This window comes from Camelus ferus, chromosome 26 (genome assembly GCF_009834535.1).
Source record: "Camelus ferus isolate YT-003-E chromosome 26, BCGSAC_Cfer_1.0, whole genome shotgun sequence".
NCBI classification, from domain to species: domain Eukaryota; kingdom Metazoa; phylum Chordata; class Mammalia; order Artiodactyla; family Camelidae; genus Camelus; species Camelus ferus.
Window position 1 is genome coordinate 9,722,668 of NC_045721.1, and position 21,879 is coordinate 9,744,546.

The 21,879-nt window shown below is 44.2% G+C and overlaps 1 long non-coding RNA gene across 1 annotated transcript in view; it reads right to left on the reverse strand.

The window, feature by feature from the left end:
• LOC116660071 overlaps nucleotides 1-21,879 on the reverse strand; it is a 92,434-nt gene that overhangs the window by 64,237 nt on the left and 6,318 nt on the right. The window lies entirely within an intron of this gene.

Below are 21,879 nucleotides of genomic sequence, written 5' to 3' on the forward strand. Positions count from 1 at the left end.
TCTCAAAATGTCTGTCACTTATAAATTTGGGCTTTCAAATTGGGTCATTGATACAGTTTCCTATGGCTGCTATAACAAATGCCGTGTACTCTTGCTTATAAGAAGGTCCAAGCCCAGAAAGCTTCGTGTCCCCAAACAGAATGCAAAATTCTCTATGTCTCGAAAACTGTATTATGCACCAGATTAACACTGATTCATTTCACCTTTTTTTCTAGAGTGGCTTTTTTATGTGGGTGGTGGGGCAGGGGGGTATCACAGATCTGAAAAAAGGATATTCTAGGACATTTTCTATTCAACTTCATGATCCTTTTACTAAAAATTTTAAATTACTTTTTAAGTCCTCAGAGGTTATTTCATTCATAAATAAATTTAAGATTAAAGTTGTTCAAAGACTTTATAAAGACTCTCTATTATTTAAACAAAGGCAGTATTAGAAGTTAGAAGTGAGATTTGACCTGTATTTGATTGCATTGCGCCAAGAGCATAGGACTTCCTCAGTCCAGTGGCCCCCACCTCCAAGGGGCTTATATGCAGGGAAGAGCAGTCAAATGGGAAACAAAGCATGACTTGGTGATAGCTGACCAAGCCCTCCACATTCCCAAATGCCTTGTGGGGAGTGCACTGGAGAATGTGGCTTAGATCAGAGAGACACAGCGGGACTTTCTGCTCTCTGCCCTCTTGAATCCATGAAGGCTGTCTGCAGAACAACCTCAAGCTAAATGGACCTGTCCCACTGTAGGCAAAGAGGAGCAACAACAGAGACTTGGCCAAGTTTGACTGCTCAGAGAAACTGATCTTGACCCTTTCTGCTCAGTGTCTTAGGATGCAGAAGGCAGAAAGGGCATGAAGCTGCCTGGAGGATACAGCCCCTGGAAGCGGGGCTCACTGCAGGGGAGCAGAAAGGGAGGGGAGCGCCATGATACTGCCCTGATCCTCACGATAACCCCACAATGGAGAAAGTCTTAGTCCCAGTTAAAGGTGAAGAAACTGAAACTCAGAGCTGTTAAGCAGCATGATGGTTAATTTTACATGCCAACCTGATCGAGCTAAGGGATGCCCAGAGAGCAGGTAAAACATGGCTGGGTATGTCTGTGAGGGTGTTTTCCCATCAGCCTATGGACATGAAGGGAATCAGGTTGAGGATGAGCTAAGCAGAAGGAAAGAGACCAGCGAGCATCTTGCAAGGAAACTACTTGTACTACATGCAGAGAAATCAGTCCATCACGAAGCCAATGATGTCTCTATAGGTGTTTGGGGAGGGAAAACAAATTGAATTTAAAACACCCGCTCCTTTCTTTTGATGAGATTTTGGAGGAAGAAAAGCAGAAAGCTTTCTAAGTAGGTGTTTATAGGAACAACTTATGATCTCTCATGGAATGGAACCTCCAGCCAAGTGCTATGCAGATACTATGCCCCCGGTCAGGGAATGTCGACACTCTATTAGACCGGAATCCCAAGTATGATAGCAAGTTCATCGTTCTGTCTGGTAGAACTATGGTAGGTAGAACTATGCCTACCCATAGTTCTATTTCTGTCTTCTAGCAACTGGGATGCCCAAAAGGGTTCTAGTCATTCCAGTGAAAGCCCCAAGCTGCTTCATTCCCTTCTTTCCCTCCCTTTAAGGGTTTCTACCTTAGACATCCAATTTTTCTGTTGTTTCCCCACCAATTTTGAGATGACAGAAGATGGGGCAGTAGCTGGGTTTTATAGTAACCTCCCCTATTTTCTGTACATTTCCTTCCTGGCTGAAAAGCACATAACCTCTATCCCTAACTGGTATTCCTAAAGTAGGAGTTTTAGGGTTGGGGAAGGTCTAAGGGAGAACTATGAAATGGGACATTAGGTAAGACAAGAGAAGCTAATACTGGGAGAACTCGCCAAGAACTGGGATCAGACACACTCTCCCAGGGTTTACTAGCAAGTAGTAGCAGCACTGGCTCTGCTCCCATCCCATCTGTCCCACTCTGCTGATTTCTGTCCGAGAGGACTGGGGAGGGGGTCAGGGTTCATAATGAGTGGCGATTCTCTGCCCACCCTCCAAGGGAAGGAGATGCAGGCGTTCTGTGAACCCTGGCAAAGAGAGGGTACCGACTACAGCATCATTTAACGGCAATGAGGGTGCCCGTGAGAAGCGCTGCTTTGGGCATTTCCTTTCCCTGCTGGATGTCAGCTTCGATGGCAGACTTGCTGGCCGCCTGTGCGCTGGCATGAGCAGTGACAAGAGATTTGGAAAGAGATGGCTGGACTCAGGGAAGGGGTGGCAGCTGTCATTCCACACTGGGAGGTAACAGAGCTGACCGTATTGTGATGTGGCTGCTTTGCATCGTCAACTTGATGAGCTGAACTAGGTTTCCCGCACTCCCTTTCTTACATGTGTCTGATGAGCACTGGCCACAAGAGGCACCTGCCCAAGACTGGGAAGATGGGGGTGGACTGTCTTAGAAGGTCCAGGTAGGTTGGGTCCTGTCCCAGCTTAGGCTGGTTTTCGCAGACCTTCAGATTACATGGAGAAATTTGGTATGGTAAAAAGAGCACAGTGCTCGGGGTCAGATACATGCTCCTGTTTCATCTTTTCAACCAACTTACTGTGTGACTTTGGTTATGTCACTTAGCCCTCCAAGTCTGTTTAAGTAAGAGGGGTTTGGATTAGGTGGTCTCTAAAGATATAACTTTAAACTTTAACTCCCAACTTTAGACATATAGGCAAACACATGATATTAGATCTGTGGTTATCAGAGGTGAGGGGTGGGTGGTGGTGGAATTGGATGAAGGTGGTTAAGGTACAAACTTTCAGTTATAAAACAAATAAGTACTAGGGATGTAGTGTACAACATGACAAATATAATTAATCCTGCTCTATGTTATATATGAAAGAGAGTAAATCCTAAGAGTTCTCATCACAAGGAAAAAATTTTTCTCTATTTCTGTAATTTTATATCTACATGAGATGATGGATGTTCACTAAACTTACTGTGATCATTTCATGATGTATGCACGTCAAATCATTATGCTGTACACCTCTATACTGTAGACATATACAGTGCTGTGTGTCAATTATATCTCAATAAAACTGGAAGAAAAAAGATATTAAGGTTTATTTTTAAGAATTTCTGAATTCTTTAAAAATAATTGTAATAGATCGTAACAGAACGATCACTAATTGGTTAATTCCAAACTTTAATAACAATTCTCCTGTTAGTCAGTTATGGTAAACACTTTTGGGGGCACATGCAAAATGCAAAACCTACAATTCCTCATTCTTTGGGATCTGCCCCTGGTGTAGGGGTAGGTCCCCGGCAGCTATGTTACTATTATATGCCCACCCCTTGCTATTGTTAGACTAGAGGGGACACCTGATCCCAAGATGGGGTCCAGGTTCTCTCTCCTGGGAATTGAGAGTTGGGACCCGGAAGCTGCTTGTCAGCCTCTTCTGGTATCTCAAGCTCTGTAAATACTGGGATGGCCACATTCCCATATTCCTCCCTGAGGGCTAGAGAAGCAGAAAAACCGTGTCTGAACTGAGAAACAGAAGACTAAGGCCCATGCTCAGAGAGAAGGAAGGACAAGAGCTGGAGGGGAAAGCCCTACGGGCTTCTGGTCCTAGCCTGGCTGCATTCCTGCCCCGTGGTTTCCTGAGATAACCTGTGATTTTAGGTATCCCTCCCTTCAGTTTATCCTGGGACCAGGTCATCTTTCCTACCCGTCCCCAAAGAACTTCAGCTGATAAGCCAGTAGGAATGTCTATTCTCCTTGATTAACAACTGCTCATTGAGCCTTTAAAATCATGCTTCTTCATCCAAAACAGAAAATTTGGTTTTGAAAAATTGTCTAGCCTTGTTAGAAAATGAACATTCTCAAACTGCTAACAATATTATATTCATCTAATTGCAAGAGTGAAAGCTACTTCCTTAGCATCAGTCTTTCTACGACAAACAAGCATGAACCCTCTGCCTGGGCGTTCTCAGACAAAACCACAATGAGTCAGTCACCAAAGGGCTCATACTAGGGCACAGAGCTTGGAACCTAAAGGTGGGGTTCAAGTCTCAGTACTGCCATTTACTACCTGCGTGTCCTTGGATAAATGTATACACTCTCTGGCCCTCAAATTCTCTATTAAACAGAAACAATTCCTTCTACACCAAGTTGTTGGGACATTTACATGAACTGTTATGAAACAGCCAAAGCACTTTACAAGCCATAAAGCTCTTTACAAATGCAGATTGTGAATACTGAATATTTGAAGGACTGTGTTGAAATGTAGTAAAAAACGCACACACAGACACACAACAGAGGAAGACAAATGAAATACTGTCAAACAGGTTTCCGAGGGAGGGCCAAAACCTCAATGGAAAATTCTCTTTTCCTCCCAATTAATTTAAAATAAGAGTGACTGACACAACAGAAAGGAGCCCCTTCTTCATGTAGACACTAAGGCAGGGAAGTAATGCTGTTCTGCCCACGAGGCAGTCATGTGAACATGGGCGCGAGCAGCAACTCCAGCATACAGATTCAAAAACACGTTCCTATGGTCACCTCAATGACGTGTAGCACGTCATCTAGATACACAGACACCTCCATGGATGTACTAACACCCTATATATAGGGTACACATATTTACACAGATAGTGAAGATTCCAGAGCGAGAGTCTGACTGGGACATCTATTGGGAATTCAGACATGTCCAGGCATGAAAGAAGGGCCAAGATATGAGACCACCCAGGATCTGTTTACTTGAGGGCCTGAGATGGTGCATGCAAGGGACAATGATGGGACATGCTAGGACAGTGGGTAGACCCCCCAAGAATAAGATCACCCGCTTTGGGGAAACAGAGAAACTTAAGGCACACTGCCATTTGGTAATGGAATAAAGTGCAGAAGATTCTGAAAAGGACACGTACCCAAACGCACAACAAACCAAAAATATAAACTCATGTGTCATTGTCAAAGAGACCTGTTTAGCCCTCCTTGCTCCAGACAAGCCTTTGGTCCTGGAACTTTAGGGTGCAAGGGAGAGCCAATTCACTGCAGCACGAATATGCTGCATTGTGTCACCAGCTTCCTCAGTGTCCCTCTCTTCTGACCAAGAACTAAGAAGACGGCTGTATCCCTAGAGTCTATGTGGGCCAGGTAAGACTGTAAGACAACACTGGTGGATGTCATTTCCTCCTCACTTCAATATGGTGCCTGTCTAGTCAAAGCAACAAAAACAAGAAAACAAGAGATGGTTGGGAGCAGCTCCTGCCCCTTGTGATCTGGCCCAGCTCACACCCCCCTAGCTCACCTCCATCTACCTCCCGTCACTGTTTATCTGTCCTGTGCCCATGGAAACTCCCTCCCTACCCAAGGGTGAGGCTGCTTGCACCCTCTAAAATGCAGAGGTTTCATTCACCGGGCCACAGTGTCCTGATGTACCCTGATGTCCTCAGAGAGTGAGGCAGTCTTACTAGGACAGATGCATTCTCCTTTATTGCATAAATTGTGTCACTTCTCAGCTCAAAACAATCCAACAGCACCCAAAAAAAATCAAAAACACAAATTGGAAAAGATATATGCACACCAATGTTCATTGCAGCATTATTTACAATAGCCAAGATATGGAAGCAACCTAAGTGTCCATTGATAGATGAATGGATGAAGAAGATGTGAGATACACACACACACACACACACACACACACACACAATGGAATATTACTCAGCCATAAAAAAGAATAGTGGAGAAAGACAAATACCATATGCTGTCACTTATATGTAGAATCTAAAAACAAATAAACAAAACAAAATGAAAACAGACTCATAAATACAGAGAACAAACAGTTGGTTACCAGAGTGGGTGGGACAGTTGGGTGAAATAGGTGAAGGGGATTAAGATTTACAAATCTCCAGTTATAAAATAAATAAGCCAAGGGGATGTAATATACAGCATAAGGAATATGGTCAATAATATTGTAATAACCTTATATGGGACAGATGGATGCTAGACTTATCGTGGTGATCATTACCTAATGTATACAAATGTCAAATCACTACATAGTACGCCTGAAACTAACATAACATATATGTCAACAATATTTCAATTGGAAAAAAAAAAGTTACAGGGATGGATGGTGGTGATGGGTGCACAAGAACATGAATGTATTTCATACCCCTGAACTGGACACTTGAAAATTATTAAGATGGTAAATTTTATGTTATTATATTTTATCACAATAATAAAAGACTTTTTTCCTTAAAAAAAGAAAAAAAGACTCTATGACTTCCTATCTCACTCCCAGGAAACTGTCCTCTTCTCCTACTTCTTTGGCCTCCAGCTGAGGATCTGGGTTTTGTGGGGCGTGAAGCCTATGCAATTCGGAGGACTTTTTAAGAGCTATCGTACAAAGCTATGTATAAACATGAATATTTATTGGCAATGAGTAAACAAATCACAATCAAAAATCTTCCCAAGTCAATTTCCCCTTCCAGATCCCCAAAATGCCAGATGTTAAGTGGCCGACACCATCCAACTCAAGAGGAGGCATGATGGAAGGGAAACGGAGTGGAAGGGGTGGAAGTCCCAACCCATCACAGTTGTGTAAACTACAAAACCTGTGACGAGTGAACACACCACCAGGCTTCTCTCAGGGCTCAGGGGCCCCTGACACCCCCCCAGTGGCCGCACCCCTGCCCAGCCTTGTCCTGTCACGCTCCGGCCACGTGGGCCTCCTTTGTATGAACACAGGTCAGCCCTTTCTCAGGCCTTTGCCTTTGCCCCTCTCTCAGCCTGGAACTCTCTTCCCTCAGTTACCTGGAGCGGCCCCTTTCACATTTCCTTCAGGCTCTACTCAAATATCACTGTGTCAGAGAGCCCCAGGCAGGCATTCTGTCCTGGAGGAAACCTCTGCCATTTGCCCTCCCTCTCACCTGCTGTCCTCTCCCTGATGTGGTATCTCGTCCTTCGCTGGCTGTCTCCCCACTGGATGTGACAGAGAGACTGTTTAGTTCACTACTTCACCCTCAGTTCCTATCACAGCACCTGGCACATCGTAAATGACCAGTAAATGCTTTAATCAGCAAGTATTTTAATAATTGCAAGTTTTGCATTGCAAGTATTTGTTGACAGGCTTCTACTGGGTGGTAGGAAGCCTGAGAGCAGGGGACTTCTTCATTCTTTCACTTATTTAATCAACAGAAGTTTCGGAGCACCCCAGGGGTACTAGCCTGCTCTAGGACTGCTGTAACAAAATACCACAGACAAGGTGGCTTAGACAACATTTATTTTCCCATAGTTCTGGAGGCTGGAAGTTTGAGATTCGCCAGCCATCGGGGTTGGCATCTGGTGACAGCTCTTTCTGACTCGTAGAGGGCTGCCTTCTCCCTGTGCACTCATGTGGCCTTTCCTCTGCGTACACGTGGGACAGCCCTCTGTCTCCCGCTGTGTCTCCCACTCTTCTCATAAGGATACCAATCCTGTTGGATCAGGGCCCCACCCTTATGACTTCATTTATGACTTCACCCTTAGTGACCTTTCTAAAGGCCCCAGCTCCAAACACAGTCACATTGAAGACTGGAGCTTCAATACATGACTTTTTGGAAAGACACAATTCAGTTCATAACACCAAGTCAGGCAGTGAAGATGCAATGACCCCCAAAACAGTCCTTGCCTCAGGCCTGCAGGGCATCTGCAGCGTTTACTACAAAGAGTAGAATTTGACAAAAATGTTGCTAGGCTGGGGGGGTGGGGAGATAGCTGGAGGTAGCTGAAGGTAGCGTCAGAAAGCACCTTAGGAAGCAGCTGATATCTACAACAGCAACAGTAATAATTCCCCACCTCCTGTGTGCCAGGCAGGGTGAGAAACGACACAGTGTGGTAGACACTACCACGCAAATTCTACAGCAAAGGCACAGAGAGGATACACACCTCACCACGTTCACAAAACTAGCACTTGCAGGGATGGGGCTCAAACCTGGGCACCCTGATCCCAGAGCCACGCTCTTAGCCATTCTGCTCTTAGCCACAGAAGCTTTGAGGACTATCCCACCTCCTTCACCATACAGATGAAGACCCCATGGATATCTTTCCATCTCTAGCATCTGACATGCATCTGCCAGCTGAGTTAAGGCGACTTCCCCACCTGGTACATAACCTACCAGCTCAGCTACAACCCCTCTTGTGCCATTTGGTTACTTGGGATCTTACTAGTCACAATAATAGCTGGTAGCAGTTCAGTACTTAACCAGTTTGCAAAGCAGTTTCATATGCCTTAGCTGACTTAATCTTCATAATAATACTAGTTGATAGGTATTGTGACCCCATTTCATTTAAGAAGACACTCAGAGTAAGAATGAGAGGAAAATGATGCCAAGAAGCAAAATGGTTTTTCTTAGAAGGAGTGAGGGCTTTGGAGTACCTCACTGGAATCCCTGACCTCAGGCTTGGATTTTATTAGCTGTGAGGTCTTGAGCAAACTGCTCTGTCGCGGGAGCGCTTCCCTAAGCCCAGCCTCGTTACCGGAAGGCAGGGTTTCTCAGCCTCAGTGCTGTGATGTCGGTGTGGGCTGGCCTGTGTGTTGTAAGTGGGTCAGCAGCATCCCTGGTCTCCATCCACTAGATGCCAAAGCACCCTCCTCCACCTTGTTGTGACAACTGAAAATGTCTCTAAACATTGCTAAATGTCCCCTTGAGATAAAATTGCCCCTGATTAGGGGGGGTGGGTGTAGCTCAGGAATAGAGCGCATGCTTAGCATGCATGAGGTCCTGGGTTCAGTCCTCAGAACCTCCATTAAAATGCAAACAAACAAAAAGCTAAGGGAAACAAAATCAACAAAACAAAAGAAAACAGACAAGCAGAATAGGCTGCAATGAATGAGAAATTTTCCAACTGAAAAACTTGACAAAGGTACTTAAAGCACAAATCGATTCTAAGATTAGTTTTTAAATTCTCGATTTCTGACCTCTTTAACCAAAACATCTGCTCCTATGAACTCCTGCTTGTTCTCCAGATAATACATGATTCATTGTTCATCACATTTACTGCTTCACTCCCTAGTTTTCACTGATTCTCCTCAGAGTCCCTGGCAAAGTGTGAAAGTGTCCCTCTTTGGTCTCCCTGACCTCTGCTCATTCATTCATTCAACAAACATTTGTTGAGAGTCTGCTGTGCTTCAGACAATATACAAGGCAGTGTGGACCCAGACCAGGAAGAACTCATAATACACAATGAACAACAGATAGTTCACAGGATAGAGCGATGGCGTAGAATTATGTAGGAAATACTGAGTGACCACAGCTGGAGAACCATAAAACTTCTGCTGGGAGCATGGAATGCTTTGGCCGTCGAGGTCACAACTGAACTAATTTAACATCACCTCCGCCCATATTATCTGACTCATTCATCTTCTCCATTACATGCAAACAAAAATAAAGTTTACTAAAAAAATAAAAAATAAAGTTTACTGTGCTTCCCATTGAAATAAAAATATGGGTTGGAACTCTCATGAGTGGCATCCTTTTCATACCCTAGTCCTCCCAGAAGCAGCCTGTAATAGAGTGGAAGGTCACAGACTTTGGAATCAAAAATTAGAATTTCCCACCACTTAATCACTATGGACCTTGGGCAAGGATAAGTTACTTGACTTCTCTGGACCTCGGATTCCTCATCTGTAAAAAGGATGACAAGAAAAACTCTGTGGCAGGTTGCTGTCTGTCAGGATTAGCAATAATGTATGTAAAATTACAGACTGTCACACTGATGGCTCCCAGTGATTCAGGCCCACTGGTATTCATGGTATATATGCCCGTGGGCAGTCTCCTCCCACAATGGCTCTGGGCTTGGACTTATGACTTGCTGGGCTAATGGGACCTCGGTGTGACATGAGCAGAGGCTGGATAAGCATGTGCACACTGGGGCTTACCCTCTTGGAACCCAGATGCCAGGTAAGAAAGTTACTGTATGTAAAAAGAGAGGTCCCAGTTTCCCAGCTACCCTGCCAAGTGAGACCTTCCAGCCCCAGCCAATCCACCTGCTGAATGCAGCTTATTGATTGAGCCCAGACAAGACAAGCAAAAGAACCACGCAGCCAAGCCACAAAATCAGGAGAAATAATAAATGGTTTTAAGCCACTAAGTTTGGGGATGGCTTGTATAAGCAGGAATATATAATTGATACATTAATTCCTACTACTACAATCTGTTTTTACTCAGAATACTTCTGATGCCAAATATGTGAGGGCTTTCCCCACACCAACCTCTCCAACTCCCTGGACACCAACTGGGTGTCCTATAATTTAAATCGATTGTGACATTAACTAGGTGGAGTTAGTGCAGACTTCCTGGGTGAAAGGCTCAGTCTCAAGGACTGCCCCCACCTCAGAGGACAGTTGCAAGTCCAGCCTCCCGTACTTCTGACCAACCAGCTGTAAAGTTGGGAAGATAGTGTCCCACACCCCTTCTCAGGTTCAGTAATTAGTAGAATGACTCACAGAACTCAAAGATACAACTTGGGAATAGCCAAATGGAAGAGATGCATAGGGCAAAGTCTTTGGGGACAAGAGCTTCCGTGACCTCCCTGGGCATGCTACCATCCTAGCACCTTGATGTGCTCACTGAGCTGGAAGGTCTCCAAACCCTGTAGTTTAGGGGTTTTATGGAGCTTCCATTGTATAGATGAAATGACTGATTAAATCACTGGCTGAAGGTGATTAGCTCAATCTCTCCAGAGGTCAGGGGTTGGGACTGAAAGTTCCAACTTTCTAATCACAAGACTGGTTCCTCTGGCAATCAGCTATCCAGGAACCTACAAGAGTTACCTCATTAGCATAAACTCAGGTATGGTTGAAAGGGTCTTATTACAAACAATAAGAGCCACTCCTCTCACATCTATCACTCAGAAAATTTCAAGGAATGTGTTTTTTTAATTTCTATGCATTTGTGAATGTTCCAAACTTCCTTCTGTTATTAATTTATAATTTCATTTCATCGTGGGCAGAGAACACACAGATAAATAGGTACCCTTACTGGTGTTCTTTATTTATGTAGATTGGAGTTACTGTCTAATGTCCTTTTATTTCAGCTTGAGAACCTCCTTAAGCACTTCTTGTAAGGCATGTTTGCTAACAATTACTTCTCTTACTTAAAAAAAAAAATCTGTGAATTTCATTTCTCCTTCATTTTAAAGGACAGCTTTGCTGAATACAGAACTATTGACTGACTGTCTTTTTTCCCCCTAGCAGTATGTCACTCCACTGCTCTTGGTCTCCATGGTTTCTGATAAGAAATCATTTATTAATTTCATTGAATTTTGTTTGTTTGTTTTGTGATGAGCCACTTCTCTCTTGTTATGTTCAAGATTCTCCCTTTGTCTTTAGCTTTCAATAGCTGGACCATGATGTGTCTGGGTATTGATCTCTTTGAGTTTATTCCTCTTGGAGTTTGCTAAGGTTCTTGGATGTATATACATTATTTCAGAAAATTAAGCCACCAATGGCAGTTCTGTTTGTAGTATGCAAATCACTAGTTCAATAGACTAGAGTCTGTCTACATTTGTGCTATCACATTTATGGAGATGATTATTGCATTATTATTATAATAATATAATAGTATGCATTATTATTCTACATTAAGTTGATTGTTAAATTAACAACTTCGTTACTGAGGTATTGGTTATACGTGGTAGAGTGCACAAATCATCAGTCTACAGCTCAGTGAATTTAAACAACAGTACTCATTCACTATTTCTCACAGTTTCTACTAGTCAAAAACTCAGATAAATGCAACCCGTATCAGAATTCCAATGGCATTTTTCACAGAAATAGAACAAACAATCCTAAAATTTGAGTGGAATCATAAAAAACCCTCAATAGCTTAAGTGATCTTGAGAAAGAAGAGCAAAGCTGGAGGCATCGTGCTCCCTAATTAAAACTATATTACACAGACAAACAACAAGGTCCTGCTGTACAGCACAGGGAACTATACTCAATACCTTGTAGTAGCCTATAGTGAAAAAAGAATTTGAAAAGGAATATATATATAACTGAATCACTATGCTGTACACCAGAAACTAACACAATATTGTAAATCAAATATACTTCAATAAAAAAATTTTTAATGGTATTGGAAAAATTGGACAGCCACATGCAGAAGAATGAAACTAGACCACTATTTTACACCATACAAAAAATTAACTCAAAATGTATTAAAAACTTGAAAATAAGACTTGAAACCATAAAGCTCCTAGAAGAAAACATAGACAGTAAGCTCCCTGACATAGGTCTTGGCTATGAATTTTTTTCTTCTGATGTCAAAAGCAAAAACAACCAAAGCAAAAATAATTGAGTGGGGCTACATCAAACTAAAAAGTTCTGCACAACAAAGGAAACTATCAACAAAATGAAAAGACAACATACTGAATGAGAGAAAATGTTTGCAAATCATGTATCTGATAAGTAGTTAATATCCAAAATATATAAAGAACTGATACAACTCAATAGCAAACAAAGAAAACTTATTTAAAAACGGGCAGAAGACCTTCAAAGATATTTTTCTAAAGAATACATACAGATGGCCAACAGGTATATGAGAGGTTCTCTAAATCATTTATCATCCAGGAAATACAAGTCAAAACCACAATGAGATATCATTTCACACATGTTAGAACGGCTATCATTGAAAAGGCTAAAAATAGCAAGTGTTGGTGAGGATGTGGAGAAAAGGGAACCCTTGTGCACAGTTGGTGAGAACGTAAATTGGTGCAGCCACTATGAAAAACAGTATGGAGTTTCCTCAAAAAATTTAAAAACAGAACTACCATATAATCCAGCAATTCCATTTCCAGATATGTATCCGAAGAAAATGAAAACACTAACTCAAAAAGATATATGCACCCCTATATTCACTGCAGTGTTATTTACAATAGTCAAATAACCTTGTGTTCATTGACGGGTGAATGGATTAAAAAAAAACTGTTTTGTATGTATACAACAGAATATTATTCCACCATAAAAAAGAAAGAAATATTGCCATTTGCAACAACAGGGGTGAACTTTGAGGGCATTATGCTGAGTGAAATAAGTCAGAACAGAGGAAGACAGATACAGCTATGACCTCTCTTATATGAGGAATCGAATGCTGGTTACCATAAGTGAGGGGTAGGAAGAAATGGGTAAAATGTTTTTCTTTGTTGTTGTGTTTTGTTTAAAGAAATTGAATTTAAAAAGAATTTAGGAGCAGTTTGGTTGGGTTGTTCGAGCTCAGGTTTTCTCGTTGCAGTCAGATGTCATCTGGGCTGTAGACATTTGCAAGCCTGGCTGGGGCCAGAGGATTTGCTTTCTTTTTTTTTGCCCCCCCAGCTTTACTGAGGTATAATTGATATACAAAAACTGAACATAATTAATGCAATAATTTGGTGAGAAGAGCCACATTCACTTTCAATATGGCTCATATGGCTGGCAAGCTGGTGCTGAGTGACAGCTGGGTTCTCCGATTTCTCTCTGTATGGACCTTTCCACGGGTCCATGTTGCCACCTAACAACATGATAGATGGATCTCCATAGAGATCCAACAGACCAAGGTGGAATCTGCAATACTGTTTACGATCTAGTCTTGAAAGTCACATGTCATTGCCATCATATTTTATCGGCCCCACAGGACCAGCTGTGATTCACTGTGGGAGGGGACCACACATGGACGAGGGGGCTAGGGTTACTGGGGGATGGTAGCACATTGCCCCAGGGATGGGTTCAATTCCTGGTCCCATAATTGTGCCAGCGTCACATCACCTCTTAACTCCCTGAGTCTTGAGTGTTGCGTTGATATTTTTCAACAGTCACCCCTGGCTCCTCAGGGCAGTGCCTTCCTTAGTGTCTTCAAGAATTCTGAGAACGTGTCTATTTTTAGCAAAGCAGTAAAAGCTAACTCCAAGGCTCATCTGCTTGCTTCCGTAGACACATTTTCATAGACAGAAATGTGTGAATGGCCTAGAACATTATCTGTCTGTTACAGTTCTGACAGGCACCATGGAAATGTGATTTTTTTTTAAAGAAAAAATAATATTTTGATGTTATTCTTAAATAACCACAATAACTAATGATATGGGTGTGCCTGTTGGGCAGTGAACAGTTCCTCAAAGCATGGAATTGAACCTGACATTTCTATCCACATTTCCTGTTCTGTGTTGACTTTTGCACAGTACTTTTTAAATAAAAGAAAAAAAACTAATGAATACTTTGTTTTCAATATTGTATCATCACTAACAATATTCCAAAGAGTATCTCATACATGTCTTCTCATTCATGTGTGAGAGTGGGACTGCTGGCTCCCAGGGCACTTCCATTTCCAATTCCACCAGGAAACAGCGAATTGTTCCCTATAGTCATTGTACTAAGTAATGCTCTACCAGCATGTTTAAGAATTTCCCTTTTCTCCACCTCCTTGCCAAATTGAATAGTATTAAATTTCTCCACTTCTGCCAATCTGATGGGAGTGAAATAAATGTCATTTTTTTACAAATTGTGGCAAAATACACATAAAATAAAATTTACCTGGATTTTGTATTTAAATATAATGGAGATAATTATAGACTCACATAAATTTATAAAAAAATTATAGAGATCCCTTGTTCAGTGAATTTTTATATATGAATATAGCCATGTAACCACTCCCTACATCAATATACAGAGTATTTCTAACTCCCTGGAAGGCTCCCTTGTGTCCCTGCCCATCAATACTCCATCAAAAGCAAATTATAGTGGTTTAAATTTTTAGTTCGTGGCAATAATGTTGTGTATTTATTATAAAAGGGGGAGGTGGGCCTGGTAAGGCTGAGAACCATGGTGTCTAGTAGGACTTCCTATAACTGGTAGGTCCGAGGTAGCAGGAGGCACTCTTCCCATCCTTTACTGAGTCCCATGTCTGTTCTAGACTGTCGTCTCTGGTCCTGTCCAGAGAAGCACCACATTAAAATGGAATGATTAAGTGTTTTTGGTAGTAATTGGTGATGGCCTTAGAACCTACCTACCCGCCCTCCCACCACCCCCGTGCCAATTCTCATTCATGCTGCTTTCGAGTTTTTACCGAGAGAGGAGTCAGAGGAGGAGCACGATGGCTGGAGGAGCCATCTCTGAGCACCAAGCAGCAGGCAGGCACCGCGAGATGACCCAGACGGTGACACACACAGCTGGTTGTGCACCAGGACCAGCCCTGGTCTCTACACTGTGGTTTACCCACAGTGGGTCACTCTTGGTTGCAGGGAGTAGGAAACTGAGAGTTTCTGAGTATAAACATGTAGAGTTATGCACAGGGAGCCCTACTAGGCGCCTCGTGTCGATTTGCTCATTTAATTCTCACAGCTGTAAAGCAGGTGTTACTGTTCCCTTTCTCTGGGTCATAAAGTAGAGCAGTTATTTTGAAATCAGCAGACAGTGCTTTGCATCCTAGCTTTGCATCCAAGTTAACCAATCAGGCACATGACCTAAGCCGAATCATGACCTAAGACCTTCTCCGGGAGGTGGCCCTTGCAAACCTGACTGAGTTGTCTCCCATCTCAGATTGGATAACAAATGTGAGGAGTTTTTACTCCATGAAGTGAGTATACATAATATTATCAATCATTTATAATTATCAAAAACACAGCTTGCCAGAGGCCTAGCAAGAAGGTTTGGGCTTCTGCACTTGACAGGTGAGCAGAATCCCTGGCTCCAGAAAGGAAACAAGCCTCCAGAGTTAGCAGCAACTAGGGCCAGCCTCAGCCCTGTCCTCGTCCTGGACTTGCTCCTCACCAACACAAGCTCAATGTGAAAATAAACGCTCCCTGCAGAGCAGAACTGCTCCCCCACCCCCCACCAGCAACCCCACCTTGGTGGCCCATTGCCATTGGGGTTGGGAAAGCTGGGAGGGAGCTGCTGCTAACTAGCATCTTATTCCAGTCTTAGCTATACTTGGGGGGCCTGGGTGCCCAGCCTCTGTGGGTTCACCTGTCCAGCTCTGAATCGGTGTCCCCGATGGGGACAGAGCATGTCTGCAGTATAAATACTTTCAGAGCCAAACAGAACAAAATGGTGAAATGTGCTTCCTTACCTCTGTCAATGACTCCCTTCCCCTCTGCTCTCTGCCCGCTCCCTGGTGGCCCTGGGCCCCTGAGTCAGAGAAGGATGTCCAAGCTGACTTTACATCAAAGGATTTCAGTCTCATCCCCTCAAAGAACTGCTCACTCTCCGTTGACTCATTGGTTCATGTCACTCTTCCCTTTCTGCCCTCAGAGCCTTCCCTTAATTACAGTGCTTACCTCACAGAGCATTCTTGTCTCCCAAGGCCTTGAGCAACTAGCCCTTAACCAGGGCCTCAAACTTTCACATTGCCCCTTTGAGTTCGCTGATAAAGGCACTCCCTCTGGATGAATGTAGCCCATTTGCTGTGGGGCTTGTCTAGTGAAGGATGAACTGGATTTCAGCTGTGCTCCTTTCCTCACTGGCACTTTTGGGCAGTGCACAACTTGTACAACTGTATGGGAAAGCCCTGTCATCGACTGCTGTGTTTTACTCTTCTCTGCATACCCCACTGCCTACCTTTCTGCTTGATCTCAATGAACATTTGTTGATTGAATAAGTGTATAAATTGGTGACTCACTGAGTAGCACTACTAGGCTTTGCTGGTTCACTCACTCTCTTGAGCACAATTTCGAACCCACTCTACCTGACTCTCAGCAGATGATCTTGCTCCTACTGTACAGAGAAACGGAAATAGAAAGACAGCAATTGTGACCTCTTCTTCCCAACACCAAATGAAAGCCTGCCGTTTCCTCTCCTTGTCCTCTAGTTAGGGCAGGGGTGCCGTCCCTCCTACAAAGCTAGGTCCTTCGTTCCTGCCTTGATTCTTGAACAAGAGCCCCTTGGAGGAACATAAAACTGTCCATCATCACTTCTCTCTCCTGTTCTCAACCTCTGGCTTCTGGATCCTTTCTATGGATTCCTTAGAACATTCACACGTCATTTCCAACAAGAACAAAACAACACACACACCTCTGCCTTGCAACGTTATCCCCATTCACTGTCCCATGAGTGAGACAGCGGGGTCAAGTAGTGTCCACTGGTTGCCTGGAGCCCATCCACATAGACTGACAGAAAGTTTGGGACCTGGGCTTGGCTCTTACACTGGGAGCACCCCAAAAGCATCTGCTCTGCCAGGTAAAATCCAAATTCCTTTGTTTGGAGTAGGAAGCTTAGCAAAATCTGATTCTATTCCAGTTACTCTCCTGCCTGCCTTCCCCACACACATACCCACCCTCTATAATCATCGTACCAATAGCTGACCTCGTCATGACAACAGGCCTCTACACACACTATTCACATTCTAGAATGTTCTTCCTCCTTTCCCACCTGACCAACTTATACTCATCCCTCAAGAAGCCAACTCAAATGTCATAGTCTCATGAGTAGGAAATAAACTGGATTCTAAGTTTCATTTTGCTGAATTTTATCAACTCCGTTGTCACTGTGATAATATTTTACTATCTCTGATGGGCAAGTTAATATATATGTCTCACGAATATGAAATGTGCATAGTAAACTGCTACTATTCACCACAAATTTCCATGAACTGGCCTTCCTAAACCCTCACAGCGTAAGCACCATTGACAGCAATGTAGAAGATACCAAAATTGTTTCATGAATCAATTAAAAGCAAAGTTGGGTTGCTTGAAAAAAAAGAGATGCTTTCTGATCAGAGTGGTAGTTGCAACCTGTTGCTAGCTGGGCATGCCACTGCCTAGCTAAAGGCTACATTTCCCAGACTTCCTTGCAGCTAGATGCAGCCACATGATGAGGTCCTTACTCTGGAATGTAAATAAAAGGGTCAATGCACCTTCTGTGCTCAAAAGGAAATTGCCTGGCCTTCTCTTTTTCTCTTCCCCTTTCCCCGGCTGAAGCATGGATATGATCATGACCCAGCTTTGACCGTTCAACCAATTAAGGACAACATCCTACGGATGTGACGCACAACAAGATGGAAAGAAGCCAGATCCCCATCTGACCCACCAGACTGGACCACTCTGGTCTGGTGTGAGAAATAAATAAACTGAAACTTCTTTAAGCCACTGTGTGTGTATGTGCATGTGTGCGTGTGTGTAGACAGATGTCTCTTTAATATAGCAGCTTAGCGCTAAACTGCTTTCCTACGTGGAAAGGGCAGCGAGCTTCTCCAGAGCAGAGGTGAAATCTCTGTCATTTTTCAATCTCCAGCCCCTCAGCAAAGCACCTGATTAAAAAAAACAAATGTTCTCTAAGCCTTTACTGATTGATTGAATGGGTGCCTGAATTGGTAAGAACTAAGGCCATTAAAGGGGGTTGGATTAAATCTGAAGGGCCTGGGATGTCCTGGTTAGGAATTTGGACTTTGCCCACATTAAGGTTCCATGGAAAGTTTTCAAATAGGGAAAATGTACTTTGCGTTTTCAGGCTTCTCTGAATCGTGTTAGCTGGCGACACCTACTGGCAATTTGGAACACTGCAGCCTAACTCGGGCTATAACTCAAGGGAAGTCGAGATGTAGCAGTTATTAAACAGCGTTAAATTACAAACAGGAAGGCTAACAACCATTTGATAAACAACAACAATTCGGAATGACTCTGGGCCAATCACTGTGATGGGTGCTAAAGTGGGGATGCAGCAAATGGTTCCTGGTGTGGGAATTTTAGGTTTGGGTTTTTTTTTTTTAACAGATGTGTTTCTGTCCTTTGCTCTTGATAAGTTATGATAAATGCCTCTTCCATCTTTTCCCTCTTCCTGTGATTCTTTCTTGTTCATTTGCATCGATTTGTGCTTTTCTCATTTCTCCAAAGGAGTAAGTCATTTTGATTAAAAAAAAAAGAAAAGGGGAACCACAACCAAACCAAACCAAACCCCCACGCTGTCAGGAGGGACTGGCCAACTTCTTGGATGAGACAGCACACCTGAGGTCTTTGGCTGGACCCACGGGGGAGATTTTTCTGTTTTCAGTTTTGAGAGAAGACATTCTACTCCTAAACACCAACCTACTCACACCTAAAGATGCCATGCGGCCCCTGCAATGATCCTTTGCCGTTTAACGTTGGCCTCCAGGAAGGAGACTTGGAGAAACTCCCTGCCCTGCTTTTAGCAGCTGTATAAGACTGTGCTTTTCTCTGTGTCAATATTACACCTCAGTTTTAAAAATCTTTATTTTATGTTGTAGTCAGACACCGCAGATCTCTAACATGATGTATGAATGAGTGGCCCAGATAAAAAAGCACCCAAGGGAAGGGAGCCCTAAATGCCAAGGGCCCTAGGAGAGGATCTGTACGTGGAGGGAGGAGGGAGCTTGGTTAAGCCTTGAAGGGAAAACAGGGCACGTAGGTACCTGCCCATTCCTACCAGTTCTCTCACCCCTTCAACTCTTCTCCTGGCCACTGCAAACTGCAAAAGAACTAGTTTTTGAGATGGTTTTAAAAATACTTGATTAACTAGCCACCCTGATCTCCCACCCCGAGTCAATCTAGCCTGGCACCCAGCATTCCTCCACCACAGTCACCAACCGGAAGCCGAACTGTGTGAATGTCTAAAATAAAGGCATGCAGGGCTATCAGAAGCGAGAGGGTGGACTTCCCTGTGTGGACTGTGCAGAATTTTCTTTTTGCGGGGGGACTCCTACAGTGAATTAAGTTAAAAATAGCAGGCAGCTACAGCAGGAAGGGGCTGGAGTTTCCTGCCAAAGTCTTGAAATCTATTTTTTTGGGGGGGGGGTGGGGGGTAGGTAATTAGATGTTCTTTTTTTTATTTTTTTTAGAGGCAGTACTGGGAATTGAACCCAGGACCTCATGCATGCTAAGCTCTACCACTTGAGCTATACCCTCCCCCCTGAAATCTGTATTGATGGCCACGCATCTCTATGCACAGGAAAGGTACTCTTCTGATTCCTTGCTTCCAGCTGCTGGACAAGGAAGCAGAAAGGGCTATTGGCCCTAGTTCATGAGGCCAGGCTTTCAGACCTGGCGGTAACCAAGGAATGAAGTCTTCAGTGTCAATGACTGGCTCCTTTTGCATCATTCCAGCCTGTCCCCAGGCAGGCAGGTGGGCCAGGATCGCTGGGGTCCCAGGCTGTTCCACCAGATTGGCCAGACCTTCAGCCAGTCACTAGCCCTGCGAACTCCATGCCTGGCCACGTCCCTCACCTGCCTCCCGGTGGCCACTAGAGGCTCCTCACTGCATGTTGGCAATGCCTTGATGCAGGATACTGTGGCTCAACCAGGTATAAACATTCACAAAGATTATTGTCTAGAGCCAAGTGTCTATTTCTGCCCTGAGGCCAAGTCAGCAGCAGGGCTGGAGGGATAGCTGAGGACTTGAGCTTGGGTAGGAGGCCCCTTTAGCTTTCTATGGGCTCAGAGCAATGAGGCCTCCGAGCTGAGAGGGCTGTGGATCTGCATCTAAATCTAGCACCGCCCTGGGTGGACCCATAGCTCCTATCTCACCCTAGTGGATACTCAGATGGTTGGGAAGGTGGTAGGAGAGAATCAGACCTGAGTGTGAGGCTGCTGGTATAGTGTGTGTGTGTGTGTGTGTGTGTGTGTGTGTGTGTGTGTGTGTGTGTGTGTGTTTGTGTGTGTGTGTGTGTGTGTGAGAGAAAGATGTTTACTTCTAGCCCAGGAAAACTTTCCTGTGCCTTGCTGTCGGGGTAAGGTTTCCAGGGACTCAGTCAGCCACACATCCAGGGATGCAGCCACACTCGTGGCTTCGCTCAGGCTGCCTCCAACAGGGTGCCCAGCGGTCCTCCCCTCCTGGTTGTATAGCCTCCCCCCACCACACACACTGAAGAGAGCCAACCTGTGTAACCAGTAGGGCATTGTGGAAATGATACAGTGAGTGACTTCCGAGACGAGGTCCTAAAAGGCCCCGCAGCATCTGCCGTGCTCTCTTGGATCCCTTGCTCTGGGGGAAGCCAACCCTGTGGAGGCATCCACCTGGCAGGGAGCCGAGGCCTCCCAGCCAGCTCTAGTTCACCAGATGTGTGAGCGAGCCTTTGGGAAAGAAATCTTTCACACGCCTGCGGCCTCCACAGACATTCTGGCTGTACCCTCATGAGATCCCAGGCCAGAACAATCCTGCTGATTCACTCCTGGACCCCTCACCCTCACTGACGCTGAGGTAGTAAATGTTTATGGTTGTGTTGAGACACTCAGTTTTGAGGTTACACAGCAACGGATAACAAATACAGAAAGCAATGCTGGGACCTTCGGAGGACACGCAGGGGCCTCTTGGCAGGTGTGGCCCGCCTTCCTGTGGTGAACCACAGGAGCTTTCTGCTCTGCCCACAAACCTCATCCCCACCCCGGGTTTCATTCACAGCAGCCCAGGGAGAGACTGAGAAGTATTTTCTCTTGCCATCGTGACCCCATCGTTGTCTGAAAAGTCACCAAGCTCCTTCAAGTTTCTGTTCTCTAGCATCGCCCCTACCCCAGCCCTGCAAGAGGAATTTATCCCTCAGCACACGCTCGCCTCAGGACCTCGTGGAACCTCACAGCCCTGCACAGGCAATGACTCCTTGGACCACTGAGAGGTCCCCAGGTCTGATGCACTGAAATGTTATCGCCAACAACCTACTCATGCTTTCCTCACCAACCTTGAGCCTCCTTTTATCTGAGGAGAATCTCTCCATTAGCAATCAGTTTTTACAGCAGATGCAACACTGAGCTCCCCCACCTTTTAAAGGAAATTTTATAAAAATGTTTTCTCTGTAAGACTAATATAAGCTCATTTTAGAAAAAGTGGAAAACACACATGGCAACAAGGTGTGCACACATTGGCAAAGCAAATTCACCGTAAGTAATGTTTAAGAAATGAAGTGCTGAAGTAATTAATTTTGTCGTGGCCAAAGCTTTGAAATAAACAGGTCTGCA